The 23,023-nt window shown below is 42.2% G+C and overlaps 1 long non-coding RNA gene across 1 annotated transcript in view; it reads left to right on the forward strand.

Annotated features, from left to right (window-relative positions):
- The window catches only part of LOC141946829 (uncharacterized), a 44,294-nt gene that overhangs the window by 11,783 nt on the left and 9,488 nt on the right, over nt 1-23,023 (forward strand). The window contains exons 2-4 of the long non-coding RNA XR_012629943.1: nt 1,064-1,347; nt 5,752-5,888; nt 9,037-9,126. This is a non-coding gene — a long non-coding RNA (uncharacterized LOC141946829). The remainder of the gene's footprint in view (nt 1-1,063; nt 1,348-5,751; nt 5,889-9,036; nt 9,127-23,023) is intronic.

Here is a 23,023-nt window from a genome sequence, read left to right on the forward strand (position 1 = left end):
GGAAGGCATGGGCCTTTAAAGTGACCCCTCCTTCCCCACGCAAATCTGCCATGTATTCTCCTTTTTGCCACTCTGGGCCACCAAGTACGATAACTGGTACTGGAGGTACTGGAGCTGGTAACTGGAGGAAACTGCTTTTTTTCCCTGTCATTACTTTAGAGACATTAGATTCATTATTTGAGGGTGTGTATGAGATTCTGGAAGTACAATTTACGTCTGCTGTGCTGTGAGATCTTTGGTATGATATTGACTCATTCATTGGCACCTGAGAGAGGTTTGGGGAATTCAGCAAGCTTTCAACAATCCAGTTTGAGAGATTAAACAGAATTATGGCTCACTCAGGTTTGTCCTAATTTTATTAGATTTTCACCATTTCTAATTGCATAAACATATGCAGCCAAGTATACAGATGGGGACTGGGAAGATGTACAAGGACACTCAAGCTCCATAGTCAGCTAATTGGTGGACTAAGTAATAGGGCACTTGGAAAGATTGATATTATTTTTCAGAACATTTCAGGGTAAAATCCTGTCCCCATTAAAACTGAAGCGATCAAGAGAGGAAAGATTTTAGCCATAGATTTTGTTGGAATTGGAGAAAGAGACAAGAGGAACTATGTGATGCAGAAAACATCCAGGATGAAGGATGTTGTTTTGGGCAAGATTCACTACTTATTTGTCTTAGCCATAGGAAAGAGATAGAATGTCTCAAAAACATAGAACAACTGGCCTGATCCATATGGTGACACGAGAAGGCTTTTGATCAGGGCCAAACACAAGATAAGCAATGGTTAACAATTTCAGATATTGCCAGGGCAAATGAAAAGTCATTTTGTGTGAACATTGTTATTGGTAGCAAATGCCAAGCCGTAATGTTTTCAGAAATATTTTATATTTTCTTCTGGAAAATAAATCTGGTTTTGCTATGGCTAGGAGAGCTCTTGGGCCACAAGTCAAAGTATGCTATGGCTATTTCTGGTCAAATGATACCAGCTGAGGCACTGGCATGGCTGTTTATATGAGTACTTTCACATGAAATAATATTGCTGTCCATATTTGTTAAGGGAATTCTGCTGTTGACTTATTTGCTACAATCAAGACAGAAGGGGGCATGAGGGAAAAGTCTACATGCAGGTTTTTGCTATTGGACATACTTCATCCCTAATACAGCATCTGCACTATGAAATTCACCCTGAATGAACGGGCATTCAGGTGTCTTCACCTCCAGGAGACAGGACACAACTCTCAGGCTGAATTAGCCCCAGCTGGAGAGTTTTTTTAAACTCTCCAGGGGTAACAGACCTGGAAGACTTTTCCCTCACACTGGCCTGGGCTGAACACTTGGCAGGTGAGTAAAATGTATTTTTTTTTCTTATGAAAAGTAGAATAAACCAAACAAGTGGGTCATGTACTTGGACTTGAACTTCTCAGCAAAGTTTTGCAAAGTTCTCTAAAAAGTCAGAATATTTAGTAAATAGATCATGAAATATTTTCTAACAAAAAAATACAAGAGGGATTTAATAATGTTGGTATGTCATTTTCTGTTAATGACTTTATTTTCTTCTTCCTCCTGTTCAGGCAGTAACATGCGAACTCTGACCACATCACCAGTGTGAAATTGCTGATTAACCTTTTGACTCTGACAATTGGGACTTCTCTCAACACCAACTGGTAATGCAAAAGACCATTAGTAGTTAATACTGGGACATCCCAGTTCCAGATGTCAAAAGGTTAATGAGAAATCAAGTATCTTGCTTTTACTGGGCAACTTGGAAATGTTCACCCCAAACATTTCATTTTTTGTGATAAATAAGCCAGACTGCTTAAGCTGAGAAGACGGGTGTTTTGCTAATGTGTACAGCTGTTAATTGAAAAAGATTTTGTTATGCTTGTTCTTCTGGATATAGATAAAAGAGAGATTTGCTGGAGAACTTTAGTTGGTCTTGAACACCCCTTTGTCCAAATACACTACTTAATAATAACGCTTTGTTCTTTCTATAACAGCCATGGAGGGCTTTTGAGTGGAATACTCATTTTCTTTAAGTCATATCTGCCAGTAATAATTTCTGGCTTAAGACCAGCTGCCATTTATGTGTTTTATGAAAATATAACACCAGTTTTACGCTCAAAACTATTCTCTTCTAGGTAAAAGCTTCAGCACAAGCTGGTTCCCCACATCTACCATAAATGCTATTTATCACAGATTTTGGTCTTTAAAACAGAAAGATAATGTTAAAACATTTTGATTACCCTTTCCTTACTGCTATCATTCACAAACCATCTTTTCTAATTATGGTATTAGGGCATTTACATAACCGGGAAAAGGGTCCTTTAACTACATTTCTATTATGTTTGGCACTTGTGTGAAAGGATATTATATTCATGTGCATTAGAGATTGCTTATAAAAGATCAAGACAATAATAGCAGATCAGACGATAAAGGTTCCCTTTTCTCCTCCCAGACAGGCTGTCTCTGACAGAAGAATACAGTTCATCAAAAGTGTCTGCAGGTTGTCAAACTCGGTGAGATTTGGGGACACTCGGAGGCTGTCATGGCCAACAAGAAGATTTTCTGTAGGGTTCTGCCATCATTCACCCTCAGGAAATAATCACTCACTACATTCTGCATGCTCTCATGATAGAGCTCTATTTGAGAGAAAAGAGCCATTTTATCAAAGGACAATATATCCCTTCTCTTGGTCCATGCAGCTTCCATTATCAGACCATAATAAATCATATTTATGTTCTCAGTTAATAAGACTGATTACAATGCAGGTTACAGGCATGGGAAAAGCAAAGCAGGTGAAAAGATGTTTTAATGAAAATATGATAAGCAAACAGCTTCTTGTGAACATTTCAGGCTGTTATTTGTAATGATCACAGGCAATTTTTGATACATCTTCTTTAGCAATGGTTTAAGCTGCATAAATTGGCTTGCCACTTTATACGTTGAAATAGGAAGAATCCCAGTGTCCTTCTTATGTTGTCTAGAATCATTATATACATTATAAGCATAAAATGAGTTTAATGTATGTGCTTTGAAAAGAAGGGGAAAACAGAAAATCAGGGAAGACTGATTTTAATGCCTCTCAAAATGATTTTGAAATTTTCTACTCATCTTTGTTACTAACGGTACATTTTCCATGAAATTTAGGAATGACATGTACTGCTTTCATCTCCTTAAAATTAATATACTGCTCTCTCTGTTTTTCTCAATTTCTTCAAAGTTCTTTTTAAAGCACTGTGCAAAGAGACAGAGAGAAATTCTCCACTCGATGTGTGAGCATATCTGCTATTAATGCTGAGGGGAGTTAAGTGTATGCTTCTACAGGAGAATATACCCCAGTGTTCAATAGTGAAAGGTACCCTATTAAAAAGGTGCAAGCATGTTTAGCTCTGGCACATGTGATGCATTCAAGAGCCAACTTGCTTAGAATTTTTTTTAAGTGATTAAGTTCTTTTTTGGTAAGGTAAGGGTTCTGATATGATTTCAGCATATAACTGTATGGAGGGACGTGGCTGATGGAATGTCTTGCTCTTATCTTGTGAAAAGTCTTCTTTTGTTATGTTCAGCATCATACTTTCAATATGAAGTTAGAAATTTAAGGAATAATTTCCTTCTGCTGATATATAATTTTGACCAAGTCTCTGAAATTCTCCAGCACTTGCAGAACACTGGTGACAAAGACTCCTTGGAGTTGTGTGGCTGCAGGACCTATTTTGGTCACTGATATTTCCCCCAAATCACTCTTAAACAAATTTTAAAGCTTTGTAATTGGCCTGGCCCTGGAGAATGACCATGAAATTCCCTTAACCCTTTTAGGGCACTTCAACAACATAAGTGCCCACACAAGAAACAGCAAACTGCTCTTCAAAGGCCATATCCTGATATGACAACAGACGTAGATAATGTAGTTCATGATGAAACTGCTTGATACAGAGAAAAACATGTTGTAACTGCCTTCACTGTGAAAGGAGTTTAAAAATGCTGCCTGCCAACTCCACAAAAATCAGAGCTGCTATTTCAGTTAAAGGCCAGTGGATTGTATTTTTCACGTCAGTTTTCACTAACCTCAAACATCGCTGTTATGACAGACTGTCATCCAACCAAGCCAGCACTCTGGTGCCATTCAAGCAGGCAGGAAGAAAGCAAACACGAGGGAAACTTAAAAGTCCAATTAGTAAGCGGGGGGTGCGTGTGAGCGAACTACTTTTGTGTAATGATACTGATTACTGAAAATGAAACACTTAAAAGAAAATAAACAAAAAGTAATGCTTTCTGAGCCAGTGGTGTATCCTTGGCTGGCAATTTCTCTTTGTTCTGTTTCATGACACCATCCTCAATGGTTGAAGGGGTGTTCTGGGCCAGATGTCAATCACAATGTCTGACATAAACAAAAATAGCTAAAAAGACACGCCGGCATCTTCCTTTTGTTTTTCCATTAGCTCCATTTTTCTTTTCATAGGCTGACAAAAAATTACTGCCTCCAAGTGAATTCAGTAATGTCACTATATATCTAATATCTTGGAGACCTTTTGTTTTAGCTTTACTGGGTTTAACCACAAAAGACACTTGACATTGACAAAGAATCTGTCAAACATACAATGATCAGTGCAATGAAATCTCTCATGACAGAAGGGCTCTATTCTGCCTCCCCCCTGCCTCCAGCAGCAGCCTGTCTGAGCAAAATATGCTGGAGCACATGTAGCAGCTGAACCATTACAGAGCAGGCCAGAAGCTGAGATGTGTCTTGTTTAAATTGTCATAGCATATTAGTATAATTAAAACCGCCAAGAGAGTAGAAAAGATAGATGGAAATGTTACATTACTTGTTTCTAGAGATTAACCTCAAGCCAGAACTGAAACAGACACATTTTGGATTTCTTAGAGCTCTGATATGGAAGAAAAGAAGCCCAAGAGTACGTCTCTTGAAGTGTGAGACATGAAGTCATAGTTCCTGTATTTACACAATAAAGCAGAAATAGTGTTTCAGACAGACACTCTGTTTTCTCTGTGATTACAGCTCCCGTTGTGGCTGTACTCTGCAAAGCAGCTGTATCATCATCTACCTCCTTTACACTCTCCTTTGCCTTCATGTCTGCAAAGTCTTGACAACCCTTGGGCCTGTTGATGAGCTGGTGTCACCACTCTCCGCTCCCACTCCATCTGTGAGGTTGGCTGGTGCTCCAGGTGCCCAGCCCCAAAGCAGTGCACTGTGTCCTGCCTGGAGGCTGCAGCTCAGGCTCTGGGACTCAGCAATGCCCAGCAGCTATGGTCAGGACTTCCTTCTGCACAAGCTTCATCCCTTGAGCATCCCTGTGCTTGAGGAAGAGAAATAAACACCTGCTGGAGGCAGGCACAGGTAGACCAGCCCTGAGACTGCTCCTGAATTGCACAGGGGAGCCAGAGAGGGAGCTGGGAGTTAGACTCAGATTGTCTTTGCCTAGGCTGTTTTTGCTTCTTATTGCAAAGGAAGATGTTTGAACAATGGCTTCAATTTAAAATCTGACCTTTCAAATGCCAAGTTCCATCCTTGCTTCTGTGTTGAATGTACAGATAAAAACATATGGCTTTCTAAAATTGATCCTGAAAATGATGTTCTCTTCATTGGATGAGATGTTCTCCTTCCCATGCATCATTACTTCTCATAACTGTTCAGAACTAATTAGTTATGATCCCAATTTCTAATTATGCCCTGAGTTATATCTGGTTGTGAGAAGCCCATGGATAACCTTCTGTGGATCTGTTCAGTTGCAGAGGTTGGAACCTCATTTATCCAGAAGGTGGGGAGGATCTGAACTGGTTCTAGCAGTTTCTGAAAGACAGCAAAAGCAGCATGGCTTTCCTCTACCAAAGTGGTACTTTCAAGGAGAAGATGCAGGAATCAGGTAGGTCTCATGTTCATTTCTTCTAGTATAAATGAACTTTACAGCCTTGCCCCATTTGCTGATTTGCTTGAAGTAGAGAGATGTTAAATGTGGGCCTTAAATTTTAGGTTTTCCCATATTTCCTGTATTTCCCAAATTTAAATCTCAGTTAATGACTTCTCCATATAGTGCTTCTCTTAAGTTTCTGTCAGGGCCTGTAAATGTGCATAACTAGTCAAAAATATGTTATCTGCATTTAGTGTTGGCTTTTGGAACCCTCACCGCCAAGTCACCTCACTGCTGCGTCTCACCTCACATGAGTTTCTGTGTAGTGCCAGGAGAAGAATGGAAAATAGCTATGAAGTAAAAGCAGATTCTGCTCCCATTAAAGGCAATGAAAACTATGCTTTTACTTCTACTTACTCATAATAGCGGGGAAAAACGAAGTGGAAACAAGCACAACAAAACACCTCTGCCAGCTATCTACAAACTAACCAAGGCTTCCACTAATGAGGTGCTCTGGCATTTTGAGAAAGACAGGTTCTTCCAGAAACGGAAAAAATATGCTGAGTTTTTCCTTCGGCTCTGAAAGACTAGTGAGAGAGTAACAAATTGTATTTCAAAAAAGGGATAGCAGTCACATTTTTAATGCTGTCTGTGCTATTAAATACCTACAGATGCCAGTATAGTTTCTTGTCAAATAAATGCTTTTACATGTATGTTTAACAGATTATCAAATATTGATTCTTACATACGTCACCTAATTATCTGCTGTATTTACAGGTTCATCTAAGTGACCATAAAATTCTTGAGAAAGTTATTAATTTCAAATCACAATAACAGAGTAATTTCCAGGTCAGATTTTTTAGAAGATGATTCAATACCACGGACAATCGCATAGTCTATTAAACAGAACAGTATGGTTTGTGGAAAAGATAATAGTCCAGATCACGAGATAGTACCAGTTATGATCTCCAGATGTCTTTGGGAACTTAATGCATCCAGCATTGGTTCAAGTCTAATCTGCATGGCAGAAATGTGAGTCATTCCAATTTTCTCCTCTCTGGGGCTGTGTGGAGAAACTGTCTCCCCAAGGGCTGCAGAGGACAGGCTGAAGTAGTTTGGCTGTGCTTTAGTAAGAATATTCACTGGATTGCCAGTTGCTCCTTGAGTGCCCAGTGGTATCACATGCAGAAAAGAAAAGGTTTCATCTTTGCTAGTGGGACAGTGCTGTGCCCCGGTCTTTCTGATATGTGCCCATCAGAGCTGGCTCTACACATTGGTCAAGCAGGCAGTTATTTAGGGCAGCAAAGTGATTGCGGCCTCATTGCCTGTTTGATATGTGCTTCCAGAGTGCTGGAGTAGTTGGGCATCATGCTGCCAGTAGTTGGACATCTGCTTCGGGGAGAGGAGTTTGCCTGAAGGCCAGAGAAAAGTCCCACCTAGCAGCAGCCTTTGTCCACACTCCTGTCTGGCTGCAGAAATCTAGCAAGTCTACCCTCAGCTGCCAGCTTCCCACCTCAGCTGCCCTTTCCTGGCACACTTGCCTCCACAGGGACAGACCAGACCTCCTTGTCCTGTCCCCAGCCCTAATCACTGGAGCACCAATGTTCCCTTTTGTCTACAATGCCAAAAATCCCTGAATAACAGCAGCTGTCACAACTGACAGGCTTCTGTGACAACCTTGCTGTATTCTTTTAAGCAGTGTGTGTTGATTCACTGGAGAGAAGGTGGACTTCACCAAATCGAGGCATCATTTACTTGCTCAGAAGCTCCTGGAGTGAGTGTCTCTGCAATGGGAAGGCAGCTCCCACTGTTTCCAGAGTGCAGTTTTAGAGTTCAATACATTCCCCTGAGTGTTCACTGTAAAAGAGTATATTGTATCTGTTCCCTGAACTCCGTGAAGCCCACAGTATAGTGGTGAGTGAGGGATGAAATTCTCCCTCCTGGCAGCCTGGGGGATTTACAGCACTTTGCAGGGCAGCCCAGTATCCTGGTGTGCCCAAAGGGACCATAGATGTCCAGGAGTTTCTGGTGGGTCACATGTATCTATAAACATGATACATACAGTATTTACTCCATTGCATTGCTGGTGGAGAGCAGTTTGTACACCACAGTACAGGTGGATGGTGGTGGATAACAATGCCAGGATCTGCCAGTGTATTTGCTTTTCAATTTCAGCACCATTGGGCTGGGAAGTAAAAAAGAGCTCCCCAAACAGAACAAGTGTCTGACATGATACTGCAACACAACAAAAGCTTATGGCTAGTCTCCCTCCATGGAAATCAATGCAAAAATTGTCAGTTTGGGACTTCGTGAGTTTCTCTCTGGAGTAAAAAATTCAATGTGAGTGCACAAAAGAGTGAGGAGAGAGCATTTCAGCTCCTTCAACCCCGTGCACAAAACCTCCCGGGGTTTCAGATAGGATTTTAGCATTTCTCTCAGTCTTCAAACGTTGTGCTGTACAAGGATGTGCTTATACATAATTTTGTAATTGAAATGGCATGTTTACTGTTCTATTTCATGCTTGATTGTGTTTTTTAAACACCTTTACTCACGCTGTTAGAAGTGGGATTATAATTAAAATGTCCTGTTGAACACCTTGTTCAGTTCAATGAAAGCATAATAGAAGTATAAATACTTGTTCTCGTTGACTCTGTGATGTCAGCACAACAAATGCAGTAAATGTCATAAAACAAATCTCTCTTTTGCCAAAGCATTCATCTGAAAGGAAGGGGAAACAGAATATGTGGCTGGGCAAAGAGGGGACTCTTTTTTTTGGTAAAAGGAAATATTTTGAGATATTATAATACCTGCAATATTGATGTGTTAACTAAGGCATGGAATGATTGACTGATTTAGCCAGTTACAAGCAAAAATCTGAGTGGAATTTGTCTCTCTACTCGCAGTACCTTGGTCTAAAGACTAGGCAGTACTTCCTTCTACAGTTGCCATTAGGAAATGCTGAGTCTGGTGGTAAAGAGTGAAAGAGTAACTTATTTCTTATTATTCCTGTTTCCTTAAAATATGTACAGATATGCAGGCTTCATGTCTTTATGGTGGGGTTGAACTACAACACAAAGTCCAAATGTTTCTAAGTCAATGTCCAGTGGTTACAGCGCTTTTGCATGGCAATAATGGTTTCATTTTTTTTCTCTTGTGCCCTAAGCCACCATCAATGATGAGATGCCTACCTATCCTCACAGGCAATTGTTCAGCCTTAAGGAGCTTTAAATTACTTCGCAATTTGAAATTCCAGGTAAGTAGGGACGTTCCAAAATTTAGCCTAATGTTTGATGCTTACTTGGGCAATTTACTTGGATACCTTGGCTCAGTTTCCTCCTCTGAAGAACAAGAACAAGTCTGTGTTCCTTGTGCTCTTTGACTGATGTAATAGTATTTTTAATATACTAAGTATTAGGCTCTGCACTGCACATAAACCATGAGGTTTTAGGTTTGTGTCCTTTCACTGTGTCTTGGTTTCAGCTGGGATAGAGTTAATTTTCTTCCTGGTAGCTGGTACAGTGCTGTGTTTTGGATTTAGTGTGAGAACAATGTTGATAACACACTGATGTTTTAGTTGTTGCTAAGTAGCACTTATCCCAAGTTAAGGATTTTTCAGTTTCCCATGCTCTGCCAGCAAGCAGGTGCACAAGAAGCTGGGAGGGAGCACGGCCAGGACAGCTGACCTGAACTAGCCAAAGGGTTATTCCATACCATAGGGCACCATGCGCAGTATATGAACTGGGGGGAGTTGGCTGGGAGGGGCGGATCGCTGCTCGGGCATCGGTCAGCGGGTGGCGAGCAATTGCATTGTGCATCGCTTGTCTTTTCTTGGGTTTTGTTTCGCTCTCTTTTTGTTATATTAATTTTCATTACTATTATTATTATTATTATATTTTTAGCATTATTATTATATTTTATTTCATTTCTGTTATTAAACTGTTCTTATCTCAACCTGCAAGTTTTACTTTTTTCCCGATTCTTCTCCCCATCCCACTGGGAGAGGGGGCAGGAGTGAGTGAGTGGCTGCATGGTGCTTAGTTGCTGGCTGGGGTTAAACCACGACACACTGGCTGAAATAGGGCTCTCAAAACCCATCCAAGGATGTATAATACTTCTGTGCCAGAGCAGGACTTGCCAGTCAGTAGCTGCCTTATAGGGAAAGCCTGTATGTTCTTTATGAAGCAGGCAAATATGCAGACCCAAAGGGTGTGCAAATTGCCTTCTGTGCCCAGTTTCAGTTCCAGCAACTTCAAGCTCAGCAGAAGTTGTGCAGGCAGATGGTTTACAGGATTTGGTCTTTAGAATGAAAGCAGTGAGGAAGTGACGAAGTAGGAGATTTTCTTTCTGGGTTGAGGGAAGGAGATGGGTACCTAGGGCAGTCCAGTCCAGTCCAGAGAATGATTCACCAGCAGGGATGAGGCTACTGACCATACAGGACAAAATGTACAAGAACATTTTTGACAAGTGGGATTGCAACAAAACTTACTAGATTTCTTTGAATGTCTCATTATAAGTACAGGTGCAGCTCTACACACCCACACACACTGCATTTATTTCAGTGTGTGATCATATAAATACCTGCAGGTGTGACACTGAAGATATACCCGTGCTGAGACATGAATATGGAGTTCCACATCTGTATTTACTGCCTGGTTCACACAATGAACTAGTGCAGTCAGTGGGTTCTCTTTCCACCTCCCATATGCGCTCTAAAACTAACACCAAGGGAAATTCTGTCCTGGTAACTACATTTAACAGGATGTCAAGGCATAGAACTAAAATACATGATGGGGAAGAAGTATGGAACCACCATCATTACTTCACTGTGTTGCACATGTATATACAAAGTTAGGAAAAAACTAATTTCAGATAAAGATGGCCACATCAGTTTAGTGTACGGTAATAAACCCATGAAGTTGGAATTTAATGGGCCTTTGGGGGCACCTAAAACTTCAGTTGGCCTTCAGTACAGTGACTGGTTTCTCTCTTCTGGCACACAGAGAGATGGCTCCTTGTCTATAATACTGTCAGGTAGCCCATAATACATGGGGTGCAAATCATGGCTGCTGCAGAAATCATGGTTTTGAAGTCACTGACTTGCATGCATGTAAAAGTCTCAGTCACAGCATTGCACTCATGCAGCTGGTTGCATTAAATAATAATCTGATGCTAACTACCTGGCTACAAATGCCATCCTCCCAGTGTCAAAAATGTAAAACAGCTAAAGAATATAAACTGAGGACAACATTTTGCATGTACTTGCTGCCTGTAGAGACTCAAGGTTGTGAAAGCTTCTTACTTTTTATAAGGCCTTTAGTGATAACTTTTGTTTTCCAAAGAGAAAAATAAACCTACCAAAGTTCCTTTGAACATTTCAGCAGTCTTTCATAGCATTAGCTGTGAAAGTAATGGTGTCACATTCCTAACAAGGATGTATGGGAACTGTGTTTTAGGAGTCCCTGCTGCTTTCTTTGTGGAAACTATCTCAGATGCTTTGGGATTATTTGGCAGTAACTTCTTTTTGCACCATGATTTCACAGGGATCTTCTCTGTTATCTTCTGTTCAGTATATTCCTTTGAAGATCTAGGGAGAAAATGTGGAACTCAAGAGCATTCAGTGAAACCCTGTTTGCTTCTCCATCTAGCTAAAGACAGGGAATGAGTTCTCCTGTGACAGAAAAGGTAGAGGAGCCATAGTGCCTAAAATTCAGCTAAAATTTTAGGTAGTGCTGTCCAGGCAAAGGAATAATGAGAATATGATCAGTGAAGATTCCATAGGAAGCAAAGGAGGAAAGAAAGCACAAATTTTTGTTTCTGATCTGAATGTCACTGCTCTATCCAGAGGGACCATGGCTGTGTGGCTCACAAGAGCAAATGTGCTCTGTGCAGTGCCACAGAGAAAGGGACCAGAAGTGGCTGGAGCAGCGGAAGAAATAACACTGTGCTAACAAAGAATTTCATCCAGGCAAATTTACCTCACTCAGAATTAGCCTGGGTATCTCTCCATGACACATTTGTTTTAGAATCACAGCATGTTGCAATTATTAGGCTCTGGCAGGCTCCTAGATAGGAACTGTGTCCAAGAGCCTTTATTTCATCTGCTCCAATTGAGAAGAGTGTGGCAGTTTCTTTTGGTTGAGACTTCGCTATAACGATCTGAGCTTTAGTCGCTGTGAGGCTAGCCCACTGCAAAGCATTCAGTTGGTGTTACAACCAGAGACAACTGAGCTCCAAAAGTGAGTGCAGACCGTGTCTACTTGTTAAGTAAAGGGGCATGTGGAGAGCCCATTACTCAGTAATTGGTGTGAGCTGCCAGTTAGCATTCAGCAGGACTTGCAGCATTTGCATAGACCTTACAGTCCAGAATGGCCTGGGATTGTTCTTGCCTTATTTGCTGCCGCTGTAATCAGATGGTGGCTCTGCTGTGCAGAGCTACCAAAAGCAGCTTTATCAGACTGAAAGGCACCTGGAAGTACAGGATGTCCCCAAGGAATTCAGCTGGAGGGACATGCAGGTCCGAGAAGCTGTGGCTAAGGTTGTGTCCCAGTGACTGCTACTTTTGTTGGCTTGCAGGTTTCTCCCCCCTGCCATGGGATAGGAAAATGATGCCTGGAATTTGTGGTAGACGATAAAAATGACTGCCTGTTGTATAAAACCTTAAATAGGTCTTTAGAGATGGGACCTTTAAGTGTTGTGTGACTCTATGGATCACACACACAGCATGTGGGTACAGGGAGTCTGGAGAGACAGCATGGGAAGTCTTTACCAAAAAAGCTGCACAGACATTTAGACAAAAATATAGCTGTGTGAGGTACATGCCGCTTGCAGCTTTGACCTGGGGAAACCTTTTGTTCTCTTGGTACCAACGGTTGCTGTTATTCACAAGGATCCAAAATCACAAGCAGGCAGCTCAGTGGGGTTTTAGGTGTGCACACACACCCCCCCCCGGCCAGACCTGTGGAGCTGGTGGGCCCAAGGGCAGCAGCAGTTTGCTCCAATGCCCGGGGAGCACGTCGGTCTCGGTGTACGCAGTGGCGCAGAAAGCGGCTCTTTTCACATGATTATTCTCTGTGGTACTATATTTTTTTAACAAATTTACAGCACGGAGCAGCACTAGCCTCAGAAAGTTGACAGGGCGGTTAAATGTATGCAGACAAGGCACTCTCTCCAAGCAAGCGGGCCTTGTTAACACCTGTAAAGTTAAGAGCCTGTCTCTACACTGTACTCGAGAAAGCAAGGAACAGCGTCAGGCGGCAGGAGTGACACCACAGCCCCGCCGCACACCCTGTAGTGGGACTGCGACAGCCACGGCCGCTGCCCCCAGCGACGGCGGCCCAAGGCCCCTCGGCTCGGGCAGGGTCCCCCCCGCCCCCCGGGCTCGGGTAGAGCCCACCGTCGCGGCCGGGCCCCGGCCCCGGCCCCGGCCCCGGCCCCGGCAGCCGTCGGCCCTGCGCCGGGCGGCGGCGGCGGGCGCGCTTCGCCGAAGCGCCCGGCAGGTGGCGCCCTTGATCGCCGAGTGGCGGGCGGGCGGGCGGGCCCGAGAAACACATCGTGTCCCGTCCCCCCCCCGCCTCCCGCCCTTTAATTTAGGAAGTATTATAACTAAAGTGTTTTCAACTTATTATTATGCATGAGTAAAAATTCCATGAATGTGTAACATTTTCGCCTGTATTTCCCTCTTTTATAACATCATTTAAATTCCTCATTAATAATTTAGAAATGTTCTGGATTTTAATCACTTTTCTCATCACGACGGTATCTATCCGAGGGAGAGCTCTCCTCCCCTACCTGAAGGTGACATGGAGCAAGGGCCTGCCAGGCCAGGGGCAGGGGAAAGGGCAGGTGCCGCCCTACCCCGGCGTCCTGCCCGGCTGCAGGGTATTTAATTCATTAATTAAACATCCCAAGTTGACCAAACCTGAGGTTTGAGTAGGTCACCGTTAATAAAAATTTCTTTTTTTTTTTTTTTTTTTTTGCATCTGAGTTTAATTATGGTGGTATTTGTTTGATAGCTTGTTACTGTAAATAAAAGAGATAAAAGCAGCCCTTCACTCGAGTAGCTCTAGAGCTGTGAAATATGTACCTAATTAAAACTATTGGTGTAAGAGGCTAATAAAGTACATGTGCCTACTAGATGTCTTATTCTAATGAATCTCGGCTAATTTGCTTTGAGTGATGAATTTCGGTGTTGGTAGTAAGGGCTGAATAATTATGAAATTTATCACAAAGTGCGGGGACTCATGAAGGACCACGGGGGGTTGGGGAGGGAGAGGGTAGAGGGGAGGGAAGGGCCCGTGGCCCTGTCTGGGTGTGGGCCCTGCCCTGGCGGGTTCATGAGGAGCAGAGGCCAGGCTCCGGCCCAAGAGCGTGGGGTGCCAGGACCCAGCCTGCGACCCCCAGGGCAGCCAGGGAGCCCCTGGGCCAAGCCAGGCTGGCAGACATGCGGGCCTGGGGCGGCCTGGAGGGCCCCTTGCGGGCATGGGTGTGGAGGTGAGGGTGCGCCTCCTGAGAGAGTGGGGGCTCGGGAGTGCTCTTCTCCACCCATCCCCTCACCCCCTTCTTTCCCCTTGTTTTTGCCTGGCACCGGTGAGGAGTGGGCCACAGCATGCGCTCCTCAGACTCCCAAACCAAGCGCAGATGGGATGTCTAAAGCATTTCAGATGGAGTTTTGGTCTTGCGCCAGCAGCTAATCAAGGTCTTAATTCTGGAGAATAAAAGGGCCGGGTTTTCCAAGCTTCCTCCGGCTGGTTTCTGCCAGGGATGTGGATGGCCAGCACTCCTGAAAACCTTTTTGCCCTGTGTGCTTCCAGCGCCGCAGGCTGGGCCGCAGGGCTGCCTGTGGCCATGGCATAGCTCACGCCTCGTGCTGCCGGTCTGTGCACGAGGGTTACCTGACCCAGCGAAAGAGGTCAGCTTTGTACAGGCCTGTGGATGGACACCCTCAAATCCATCCCAGTTTGACCTGTGCTGGAAAGAAGTCAGGCAAGTGAAAAAGTGTGCGTCGACAACGCCTGCCTGAGACCTGAGCTTTGCCCTTTGGAGCAGTACAGGTTTGTTGAGAGGAAGGGTATATTCTGAGAGAAGCTAGATAATAATAAAGGGGCTGGTTAAGCAGAGAAAGAGCCCTCAGAGTAGCACATATTTTTATTGCTTTTTTGAAATAGAGTAGAGAAAATATCCCAAGGCGAAATGTCTATGTAGGCTTTCCTGTAGTCCCCAACAACCAGTATTTAAACATTTGCATGTGTGTACGTCCTGTCAGCGTCCTCTATCTACCGGCATTGCGGGAGGGCCGGGGGGGCTGCAGCACTGGTGTGCCCCATCTTAACCTGGGGCCTGTGCAAATCTGCAGGGCCCCAACCTCACGTTGCCTCACCCCACATGAGGCACGAGGGCTTTCTGTACAACCAAGCCACCTGGGCTTTGCTGTCTACCCCAGAGTCAGATCTGATGAGTTCAAATGACTCTCTGAAAGTGTGCGGTAGTTGCAGCTGCTGAAAGCACTCTGGCAATTTCTGATCTGCACATGAATTTGGTGTTTTTTTACAAGTGCTGCATCGGCAGTTTTTCTGCAGAATGAAATTTTAACTATTGCTAATATCAGCTGGAGAGACAGGTGGAACTTGTGATTTTCCTTGCAAAACCTACCTTTTCACAGGGAAGAGATCATTTTTCATGGCTGTACAATCTGTTAATGGGGTGGATTGAGAATAAGATTGGGGAGAACTAGACTGTTTCTGTCTTTACCCCTGACTTACTGTTTGACCTTAGGAAAGTCTCCTAGTCATTCCAGAAACTTGGTTTTTCTATCTGTAAAAAAAGCAATAACAGCTATATTGAAAGAGACAGTCATCAATATCCAGAGGTGGCTTTAAAATTTCAGGTGGAAGTGTTAAGTATTGTCACAAAAATGGTGTCTGTTGTGCTTTCTCAGAGACCTGTGCAAATCTGTTTTTTCCTGCTGAGAGAATTCTTTCCATGTTGCTCAATCAATGATCATTTTAATATATTTTTCTGCCTCTCAGTTACATCTCAAATATTTGTGTCTGTGCAATTTTCATGGTCTCATATCTTGTCTCTTTCTGTATAAAATGTATGTTGTCAGCTTGAGGGGATGCTTCTCCTTTCAGCTTCTTTGTAATTACCAAAAATAGTTTTAACCTGTTAAAAAATTTCTGAGTTGCCGACATGGCATGGTATGGTATTAAAACCTCGTTACTCCACAGCAAACCTGCCTGTGCATTGTGTTTACTTTCTGATAACATTTCTAATAAGATGCCAAACACCAGCAGAATGAAGGAGATGCTTGCACTGTTGGGTCCAGTGTGACTTTGCATAATGAAAATATGTAAAAAATAAATGCCATTCCTATATAGCTAAGAGAGAGAAAGAAATATAATCAAATTGTTTCTGCTGGCTTTTCTTCAAGGAAGAAAACCTGTGTGTTTGTTTTCTGGACAAACTTTGTTTATACTATGACAGCAGGGATTCCTGTGCCTGTGCAGAGTTCTTTTGATTTCAGCATGACTCCACCCCAGGATAGAGAACTACCCCCTTTTAGAGGATAGTACACTAGGACCCTCAGCAAGGCCTAGATTTGAGGTGCTCTGAACTAGAGTTACGGATAGAACAAGAGCTTAAGAGCTAAACTCTGTTACTATAACAAAGCCTGAGGCTGCAAGGAAACTTTCCACCCAAAGTACGTGTCCTAAATGTTGATAGCAGATGGCCCTCCCATCCCACAGTCTGGGGATGTGCTGAGTTTTCACTCTCAGTGTAACTTGTTCTCACATCACGGGACTTCTGATTTTTGATTTTTTACTAAGCTTGATCTGATAAGCTAAGGTAAACACACTTTTATAATAAATTTAAAGTGTAAAGATCGTTACTAATTCTGTTGTTCAGATTCACAGAGAAGGTTAATATAATTTCCTTTTTCCTTTGGTACCTAAGCAAAATCTGGCCTAGATTTAATTCTTCTGGTAGTACATAGGGAGGAGTCTAACCAGAGGGGACCAGTAGTAGTGCTATCTGAATGTGTCTTGCAAGCTCTGCTCTTGTAGTGAAAGCTGAATTAATGTTCCAGCAACATTTTGTTTTTCTATACCCTACCCCTATTCATTAGCTTTATTCTGCGATTTTCCCAGCTTTACCTCAACCTCCTCTGTGAAGCCAAAGACATCTGGCATTGGTAGTCATGTTTCTGAGATTACTTGCTCAGGAACATCTGCCCAGAGAAGTTTGTTTCCACTATTATGCACAACTGAAATAACTTGGGATTTGATGTGCTGTTTCCTGGACAAGTGTATGAAGAGAATTAGTTTAGACTAGTTCCGCAGAAAGGAGCTGTTTATGAATGGACTCAGACACATGGAGGTCTGAGAATGATAAGTGCAAGGCTTCATCCCTCTGGGTCAATGGTCTTTGGGACAAGGCAAAGAGGAGACAGAAGTTGAGGACACACTGCTGGTTTTATGTCTGTATTTCAGGTCACAGTCTTGTCAGGTCAACAAAAGTCATGCAGTGTGAATGGTGCCAAAGCACACTTGATGGTTGTGCATGAACATTTATGCTTTGTCTTTTTATTATCAAATTCATTTTGCATTCTGACCAACTTGTCATTACACACTTTCTTTGAAGACGTACTAGGACAAAACCCCCAAATGTGCTTTGTTTTGTAGTACACCAGGCAATGAGCCAAAACGTAGGAAGCTTTTGTGTCACCCTCTTCCTGGAGCTTTCTTCCAGATCATCTGTGTTGTACTACGTTCCCTCCTAAATGAGGGAAGGGGTGGAAAAGCCCTTCCCAGCTGAGCAGTGGTGACCCCAGACATTGTCCTGAGACGGTGTGGGCTGTGGTGCTGCTTGCAGCAGCACATGCATTTCTTCAACTGATCATCAGTTGGAGGGTATGGATGGCGCTTGACCCCTGACCTGTAGCTCACACCCTTGTTCTAGACCCTGGTGCTAACTGGTAGGCCAGACTGCCTTTCCCACTTCCCTTTAGCTTGTAGATAGTTCTTTGGCATACATCCAAACCTAATGCAGTATAGAGGGAAAGGTCTTCAGGTTCCCAGAGTGTATCTACACATGTGGTCAAATCCCCAGCTCATTAATTTAGCATGTGCAGTGGAGTCCAGCTACTGATATATGTTTTCATCTATGCAAGGTAAACTGGATTGAAACTTCACACCATTTAAAAAGGAGAGCTGAGATTCTTGCTTACATTTGAGTTCTAAATTAGCAGGTACATGACAAAGCTTCGTGGACCTGAAAAAGCTGGGTCTGAGTTAATATAATGCCTATACCATTGATTTCACTGGAGCCTTTTGTATCAGAAACCACATGTACACAGCCTCACATTGTGAAGCAAGATTAATTTAGCTGTTGGCAAATTATGTGCTGTATAAGAATGTTCTGTGAATGACTTGGATTGCAAATTCTACTTCTTAATATTTGCAATGCAAAGTACCAGTAACATGAACAGGGCACTACTGGTTTCAGCTGAACTTTGCAGAAATGTGAATGACAGGCACCCAAAATAAGGAGACAAATGGTGGAGAACTAAGCAAAATAAGACCTACTGAGTCAGATATTAAAAGTCTCAATCTAAATTATAACATAGAAGATAGATATAAAAGTAATTGCAAAGGTTTTAGAGATGCAGTGCCTCTAGAAATGCAGAAGGGGTGGCCTCTTTCTTACAAAAAGTTGATTTATGATTATTCTCAGCTATAATTACAGGGAGCGCCACAGAGGGGGCTACCAAGAATATTTCCATGTTTCAGTTTAAGATGTTATTTTAACGTTTCTAGAATGTATCCACTTTTAGAACCAGAATTCTCGTTCCCTCTCTTTGAATTGTTATAGCAATAGCTGAAGCAAAACAGACTTCCCATGATCTACCTACCTTGGAGAACAGAACCACTCTGGATAATAGAAGTAAATTAATGGTATGCAAGATCAGTTTTTGATGTGCTTCCTAACTGTACCAATTCACTTGATGCAAGTCCCTAAAGGAACACTGGTATTAGACTATTACCCTGAAGTGAAAGTCACTGTATATTGTCCTAGTGATCCCTTATGCATAGTTGCTCTTCAACTTTCCTCACTTTTATGTTGGTAAAAATTTTGATTACTTGGCATTTGCAAATGCTGAGTATATGAAGCTTAAGTAGCATAGATTTCAGTTTTCTATTGGACCAGAGGCAGTAAAATCATGAGTTTCTTCTGTTATGGCTCCAGTTAGTTACTAACCAACCAGTAACTGTTACTTCTCCCAAGCACATAGATACACCCCTGCAGTGATTATCCTTGCACCAGTAGCAAAGACATTAAAAGTGTTCATTACTCATATCAGTGGGATGTGGAGAGATGAACATTTCTTGCACCCTGTGTTGCTGATGATAACTTTTTCCTTGAGTCTTATTCAACCTTAAGAAACCTGCATCCTTCCACATGTCTGGATTGGCTCCAGTCTTACATGTTTATGTGTTCTCCTAGACCAAACAAATTTCCTCCCCAGGGCCTAGCCACCATTTACTAGCTGAAAATTACACCCCATTTTGCTGCTTGCCTCTCGTGTCTCCCCATAGCTCTGCCATCAGAAGAGGCCAAGCAAGCTTTCCCTAATGCACTACAAGTAAAGACAGCCTGGTTAGCTCATATCCATGGTCATCACCAGGTGAAATGAATCTAGCTGATTTAGCTTAAACAGATTAGGAGGTAATTTGTGATCCCTTTCACTGATGGAGCAGTATGTTGGGTACTTGGAAGGCAGCAACAAGCACTAAAGACAGTGCTGTCATCTTCCCAGAAGAGTTTCTCTGCAGTTTCAGGTTTTCTCAGCACTTCCATCCTCGAACCCAATCTTTCACCCCTCAACATTCATGCTTTTTCTACATACCTTGCTTTTATTTTTACTTGGCCACAACTAAGGATATATTTTGACATTTTAAATGAGTCTTCTCTGTTCAGCTTGATCTGCCTATCTTTATTAATTAAACTTGTGTTTAATATTAGGCTCCTTCAGCTTATCTCTTCCAGTTTCAGCTTTTACTTTCCATTTGCCTTCATTATACTTTGCCATCCTTGAACAGCACTGAACTCTTCCTTATTTCACATCTTCCTGTACAATTCTGATCTGCTATTTCTCTGCTTAATTTTATCATGGCTGATGTGAAAAATCTTCTTTGCTACAGAACCAGCAGTGAGGAGACAGACCTTTCTTCTCTTTGCCACATTCCTTTTTGCACAAAATCTCAGCTGAAAAAGAAGGGCATTCTCTTCTGTGATCATAATTTCACATTCCTCTTTTTCCTGCTGCTCTTCCCTTTGGGATACATTTTAATACGTCATCATCCATGGAAACAGCACTGTTTATATTTGCAATTTTTCATTGTGCTTGGAGTTGGGGTTTTCCAGATGAATGGTGTATTAAGATTTAATCTGAACCTAGTCAGATAATATTGACCTGCAATGAAAAAGCTGTATGAATGAGATAGCAGCAGACAGCTTAAAGTGCTGAGTGCCAAGTGCTGACTGAAAAATGATACCCCAGAAGTTTGGTGGTAGAGAGCAGATGGGACATTTATGAATGGAAAAGCTTTCTGATTATTTAAATATTGTGATTTTAAAAAAAAAAAATCTCATTTTTTTCAACATTTGCCAGAATTTGCCTGCTCCTATAGGGTGGTAAAGCTCCCAGGAGCTGCTTATCCCTCTGTAAGCTATCACATCTTGATACCCAACTTTAAGGCCTTTCTGTTTTGCCACAGTAGACTTCCCCAAAATTAAACCAAATAAGAACTGAACCCAAGACATTGGATTCCCGATGCTTCTCCCTATGCCCATTTCAGCTATACTTCCCACTGTTCAGTGTTAGCAGTCATCAGGAAACATGTATTTTGTTTCCAAAATCAGGGTCCCCTGAAACAAATCCCTAGGTATTACAGTAGTGCCACAGCTTGGAAGCTGCATTGTGTTAGGGCTACAAACAATGAGTTGGCCCTTGCCCAAAGCAACTTTTAATCCAGGTCATGTATATGGAAGATAGGCAAGGGAAGCTGTTTCCACACATATCTGAGTTGCCTGAGTTAAATGTGGTGAATTATTTCAACAAATATATTCCAAACCTTCCCCTTCAGTTCTTCACAAGTTCCAAATTTGGATGCTGCTCTAAATGAAAAGGAACAATTAAAATGCCTTTCTGAATGCATTTGAAATGAAATAAGTTACTGTAATTTCCCTGAGCAAGCCAGCTTTTTGGAGGGGGCAAACGTTGCAAATGGAAAAACAAACAAATGAGCAAGTAACTGTGGGAGGTGCTGTCAGAGAATCAGAAGCAAACCTGGGTGGAAGGGGGAGGGAAAGGGTCTTGTCTGCCCTGGGACAATTTGTAGAAAACAAAATGTGGGAGAGAGTTGAAATGAACAGGAAAGAAAAAAAAAATCCACTGTCTTTTTATTTTTTTATTTTTTAAATTCAGATAATCAGGTTAGCAGGACCCATGATGCTGCTGTTAAAAATGACTGACTTCAAGGACTTTAAGAAAATAGAAAATTCCCCCTTCGTTATTCTGGTTCTTCTTTTACAGGGGTTCCTACAACTACATGACTAGGAGGTGAGTCCCTGGGTCTCAACTGTAAAGGGGAACCATGAATGAGGTTGCCAGATGCACCAAGTTAACAGTCAGTGAGCTGAGAACAGCATGACTACCAGCTACCTTTCTGCCTTCCAAATCCTGAACCAGTGAGAAATCAAAACATAGTTTAGGTCAGCCTACAGGTATAGAGTATGCTTCACCTCCCATGAACTGGGGATGGGAAGTGAAGGAAAGAGTGCTGCAGAGCTGCTGATTGTCTGCTCTCCAAAGACTTCCTGTTAAGGGGAATCCTCAGTTGTCCATTTAGGGTAGTATTATAGCTGCACCGAGCTGCTGAGGCATGCAAAGAAGCTGCAGATGGGGCTGAGAGTACAGCTTGATACTTCTCTGTTGAGCCACCCAGTTACAGCATTATCAAATGCCTGCTAGAAGTGGGTACTGAGACTGCTGGTAATGGCTAAAGGCAAAGGAGAGGGTCTGGTTTTAATAAAAAGGTAGTTTACAAACAGCATTTTTCTTATTATAATGATAAAATGGATATGAAACAGTTACGCTCCAGACCCTTATTTTTCAGTGCTATTTATTTTTTTCAGAACATTGAAAACAAAACAAGCAAAAGGAGGGGGAAAAGAAAAAGAGGGCAGGGGGAAGAAAACTCCCTTCAGACAACAATCACCTTTTGAGTTAAATTCTCATGCTTGGTCTTAGCCCAGAGGGATTTGTCTTGAGTGAAGTTTGAAGAAAATCCTTTCAGCAGTTTCTGAGTTATTTAAATGTAACCATGGAGGTTTGGATTCAGATGCTTTTTTGCACTTGTATAACTCAAAAATAGCTTTGCTTTAAAACTTCTAAATTAACCCTCCTTAACTTTTCAACTTGTCACCTATCCTACTGTATGGCTTATAAAATTTTAAAGCTAATAGTATAACAAACTCAAATAATGATACTGCAGATGTTCAAATGAATCTTGGGAGGAATAAATTATAGGAGTCACAGTAGGTTGTTACGGAAGAAAGAGCGGCTGCATGCCTTAAACCATGTGTTCTTACTGGTCTGAAACAGGCCCAGTTTTTTCTACTATTAAAAAGCCTAAGTGTGCTTGGGTGTGGATTTTAATACTCAGTTACACATACGAAATTAAGCACGTAAGTCCTGTTCCTTTTTTCCTTCCTGATAGCAGTGCTTCAGACTTGTCAGAACATTCTCTTAAATTTTCCTGCTTTCTTTTTAACACAATCTTGATAAACAGGACACCTAAATGTCTCCCAAATATTTACGGCCTTCAAAGTCACTGAAATGCTCTGTGATTCTCTTACTGTTATTATTTTATTGCCAGAAGATTGAGGAAATGAGAGGTGAAGTGCCTTGGTCAGTCATCGTTTTTCCTTTTCCTTTTTCTTCATCCAATTGTCCTGTTGCTTTCTTATGTTTCTTCCTCTTTGTCGTCTTTCCAACTTTTCTGCCTCACTTACTAGTCCTGTTCTCACTGTCTCCTATCTGTCTTTCAACCATCTTTCTCCATTTGTTCTTCTCTAACAATTGCACT

This window comes from Strix uralensis, chromosome 8 (assembly GCF_047716275.1).
Source record: "Strix uralensis isolate ZFMK-TIS-50842 chromosome 8, bStrUra1, whole genome shotgun sequence".
NCBI classification, from domain to species: Eukaryota; Metazoa; Chordata; class Aves; order Strigiformes; family Strigidae; genus Strix; species Strix uralensis.